Source organism: Rosa rugosa, chromosome 5 (assembly GCF_958449725.1).
Source record: "Rosa rugosa chromosome 5, drRosRugo1.1, whole genome shotgun sequence".
In the NCBI taxonomy this organism is placed as follows: domain Eukaryota; kingdom Viridiplantae; phylum Streptophyta; class Magnoliopsida; order Rosales; family Rosaceae; genus Rosa; species Rosa rugosa.
In genome coordinates this window covers 21593189-21598038 of record NC_084824.1, presented here as the reverse complement: position 1 = coordinate 21598038, position 4850 = coordinate 21593189, and the positions used below count along the sequence as shown (strand labels likewise).

General features: G+C 38.4%; 1 long non-coding RNA gene across 1 annotated transcript; it reads left to right on the top strand.

The window, feature by feature from the left end:
* The first annotated feature begins 270 nt into the window (after positions 1-270).
* On the top strand, positions 271-3519 carry LOC133708166 (uncharacterized). Its single transcript, XR_009845617.1, has 3 exons — positions 271-342; positions 2473-2628; positions 2760-3519. It is a non-coding gene; the product is annotated as an uncharacterized LOC133708166 (long non-coding RNA).
* The last annotated feature ends 1331 nt before the right edge of the window (positions 3520-4850 follow it).

The following is a 4850-nucleotide window of genomic DNA, read 5'->3' as shown; positions in this document are numbered from 1 at the left end:
ATTGGTATCTTTAACGTAATTGACTTCCTTACAATTATTGTTTGATCTGAGAGTATGGTCTCCTTTGTCTACCGCTGCTGCTTTGGTCAGTTATCTAAGGATTTTCTAACTATCTAATTTAGGTTCAGTAGTGTTTAAATTTTTAATTATTGTTTATCTGACTTTAAGTGTGTTTAACTTAATTTTTATCTTTTCTGTTATATCCTTAAAAGTTTCATCTACTTTTCTTTTACTATGTGTTTGTTTTTTGATGCACTGGTTGATGACTTTAAGAGAAGAACTCATAGATGAGTTGTTCGACCAGTTTGGTTTACCGAAATTCACTTTTGTCAATCACCTGAGGTATGTATTTAAATTGTTCAGTTTTGTTAATTGGAAATTTATTAAAGATAACCTCTTTTGGGGCATATAGTTGTAACCCCCTGAGACATAACAAGCCCATAACATAAAAGAGTGGTTAGGCATCTGGGGGGATACAAAGTTGAGGTTTAGGGAACGCGCCCCACGCGCGAAGAAAAAAAGGAGAGGTTCGACGGTGTGTTCTTCTCCCGGCCGAACGCTGCCGGCGTCTCTGCCGCCGCGTTCCGGACCGGGAGAGGATGGGGATGCTGAGTAGCGGAGAGCCTTCGGGGCAGCGGCGAGGTCCTGGGAAGGAGAATGTGTTTTTGGTCTCGGTTCGGGAGGACCGATCTAGATCTGTTTCTCTCGGATCGGTGACGACGGTGGTTGTGGAGCAGCGAGGTGACGGCTTTTTCCGGCGATGGTTTCTTGCGTCTCCGATCTGGCGATCTGTGCTGGGGCGGACGAGATCGAACCGAGACCAGTTCCTGGCTCGGTTTTGGTTCTGGTTGCGGTCTTCAGGTGGGTTTCGGATCGGTCTGCAACATGGCCAGGCGGCGCGGCGACGTAAGGTTGCGGCGGAGCGACGTGGTGGTGTGTGGCAGCGATGGGGTGACGCTGGAGCTGGCCGGAGTCGGGAATGGTTGTCTGATGCGGTTGCTCTTTGCCGGGGGAGTTGGTTTTTGGGCCGATCCTTTGTTCTTGGGCGGTTTTTTGGGTGTTTTTGTGTTTCCTGTTGGTTGCTTGTATTTTGGTTGTTTATTGTTGTTGTTGTCTTGTTGACAATAAGTCTCTCCTCTTTTGAGCGAGGGTTGGGTTTGTCGATGCTTTCTGGTTGTCAACATGATGACGATTCACCCCTACACGTGGTCTGGCAGTTTTGGATCGCGGTGTCCGAACGGGTGAATCGGTTCATCTTTCTGTTGGTGGCGGGGTTGTATCGATACAGTTGGGTTTGGTTGTCACTCGAAGTAGCCTGTCAGGTTTGGTTGTTATCCAATGTTGCCTGCAGGCGTAAAAGTTGGTTAGGGATTGGGCCTTTTAGGCTCATGCTTGTCATGTGTTTTGGCAGTCCCGTAACTGGTTGTTCCACGTTCGTCCAAATATTTTGTAATCTGATTGTTCATTAATGGAATTTTCACCTTTCTCTCAAAAAAAAAACAAGCCCATAACATAAAATTTTATTCACTAACTTCATTCTAGCTAGTATTCTTAAATTCTTTTAATAACCTGTCCAATGCTTTCTTCCTCTTAAATCTTAGAGCCTGACATTCCATATTGGAAAGGATTGAATACATCCCTCTCTGACTCATTAAAACAACCTGATCTTTAAGTATTGTTTATATATTGATGAGATTTTCGTCGAGAGTCAAGAAGCAATAAATAAAATTCAAGCCAAGAAACTCATCACAAATTCATGATGATCTTTTCATTTGGAATTAAAAAAAAAAAAAAACAAGGATAAAGACAGATTTTGCTCAACAATTGCTGATTTGTTTTCAATCAGTAGTCGCCTAAGGGTTCAAGCAACAATGGATAAGGCTACATTCTCGTCGGGTCAGAATGTTTGAATAGGTTTCAATTCATTTCTAAGATAAAGTGGTCATCAATTGAAGAGATTCTTGGCTTGAATTTTATTTGCTGTTTTATTGCATCTTATTAATGAGACAAGGCATAGCCAAGCGAGATCTAGGAAAACTGTGGTATGAATACGGGCCTAGGTGGGATAACATTTGAAGTTAATTGTGAACTAGCCTATGTTAATGTACTTATCCAGTCATGCATGTATGATTAGTAGAATTCTGCATGAAAATCCATTCTAACATTTGCTCACTACAAGTGCACATGCACACACAGGCTAAGATACTTGTGCAGACACAGTCACTTTTACTTGTCTAATTCTTTGAGAGTAGGTGCTGGGCTCTCATTATTATTCTTTGAGACGCATTAAATATTTTCTTTTCAAAGTCGATCTGCTGCCAACCTTAAATTAGAGAGGGAGGGAGGGAGGCGCCATCAAGGACATTTGAGTATTTTGGTTAGATTTAGAAAATGAAGTTAGAAGTCAATTCAGACAACTATGTTTCTGAACTTCCTTTTGTTATTTTTTGATCTTCTTTTTTATTCATGTAGGCTCACGCTTGAGGAGATCTTACAAAAATCAATCATCACCCAGCTGCCTTCTTTAGTGAGGGCTTTCACTTCATTAGTGCGAGGCTTTTTCACAAGTAGGATTCCATTGGATTTTCAATTCTTTCTTGACTTCTTGGATGAGAATTGTTACAATAGGTAAGTGTTTCAAGTGTAACTACATACTACTTAAGGTTGATTTTAGTTGTGTAAACTTCAAGTGTTTCAAGATTTGATAATGTTAATTATCTGACATTTTGTGTCATACAATTATTTTGGTTTTTTTGCAGGCTTTGTATGGAAAATGCTGTCAATCATCCAGTTCTTCTTAACAAAGAACAACGGATTTCATATAGGTCAGAATTCCAGTTGATGTGTGAGGATCTGAAGCTCTCTAAATATGATCATTTCTACATCATAAGAACGTTACAATATGTAATTCGTTGTAGAAATGCATCCTACTGTTGGACACACACTCTGAATCAACGACATCCGCCGTCTAAGACTGAGGACTGGATCCAACATGCATTTAAGGATCGTAAATGCACAGAAACGTACACAGATGATGCAATGTCCTTTGTGAGGTTTTGCAGACACAGTAACATAAACAAGATAAGTAGTCTACTTATGTTTGAGTTAAATGCGTGTGGATGCATATAAAATGTTTGGTTAGTCATGTATATGCAATTTTATTAATGTTTATTATTTTTTTGTAGGCTAGTAAATGTCAGAGGGACACTCTGGAAGAGGAATTAACGCTATTTTGGCCTGGTTTTCTTTCTCTGCTCCATGAGGCTGCTAGTAAGTGTGGACACCATATCAACCAGCGGATGGCGAACATGAGTTTCTAGGAATCTCGAGTAATCTTGTAAACCTTTTGAGTGTAGGAGTTGGTTTTCGTGGGTGCAAAATGTAGGCCAATAACAATTGTGTAGATGACTTCTTTGTAATTTGGGGAGATTACGGGGCCTGAATTTTCTGTCAACTATTTGAGTGACAAAACTGATTCCTTGTTGCTCAACTGACTTTCCTCCATCAATATGAATCACCAAAATCATGTGATTTAACGCTCCAACGCCCATAAAGTAGTGAATGAATTCTTTGGCAGCTAGCTTCCTTATTTTAATCTGAATTGAATCCCATAACAACTAGCTAGGAAATGATTTCCTTATTTAATGCTCCAATGGTTATATTTGCATAATTGTGGAGATGCTCTAAAAGTGAAACGAAAGAGTCATGCTCCAGGCACATAAATTTTTCATATGGGAAATATATTCATTATATAGTATAGTATATATATAGAGGGTCTTTTTAGTGAGGTATCCCTTTTTTTTTTTTTTACTATTTTAAGGGATCGATTATTAGACCAACTTTTCTATCACCTATGGACATCTCCATTGTTAAGTTTTTTTGGTCTATGTGAGTAGGTCACTTATGCAAATTTTCAGCCAAGTCAGATTTGGTTCGTCCATTGATTTAATCTAATTTGATAGCTTAACGGTCACCAATTTGGTTGAAAATTTGTAAAAGTGATCTATTTATGGAGTTCTCGAGATATTTTCACAAGAACTAACATGGGTGGTGATTTCACTTCTTTGTTGGAATTGACCGTGGTTGACCAATGTTGACTTTCTCGTTTTTTGTCGGAAATTCTGAATTGCTCCATTTTCTCGTCTTCTACAAAATAAATAAAAATAAATTAATTACATATTAATTGACTTAGTGATTAGATTATTTCTATTATTGTAGATAGAAATGCGTATAATAATGTATAAAGTTGCCTTTAATGGTAATCCGGCCAAACGAGAGACGTGTCAGAGTGAAGAAAGACAATATAGTATCTTGTAGTTGCAAGTTGTTTAAGATTGAATGTAGTACCGGGTACTCAAAAGTGAATAAAAGAACCGAGTGTTTAAATTAATTATTTCTAGTAAATAGGAAATTGACTACTATTGATTTTCATCAATGTGTCAAAAAAATTTAATTGAATTCTATTTTCATATTGCAAATATTGGTTGGTACCTAAACCCTATACATGTTGAGACATAGCAAATATAATTGACAAAGGGAACAAGATAATAGAGATGCAAATAATTAACGGTCATTGACCCAAAACACCAAAATTAGCCAAAATTATCTCACTTACTCTAGCAACAGATTTTTCTTCCCACTAACCCAATTCAAAATAAGATGACAATTTTGTCCTTAACCTAATTAAGAAACTACATCATGCCACACTCTCTCTCTGTCTTTGTCTCTCTCTCTGGCTCCCTCTCTCTCCCTCCCTCTCTCTCTCTGTAAACCATAAACAATTGATTCATTGGAAACCAGCGACTCCGATTCGTAATCGGACTCTCATTATGCTTTCCCGACCTCATGAA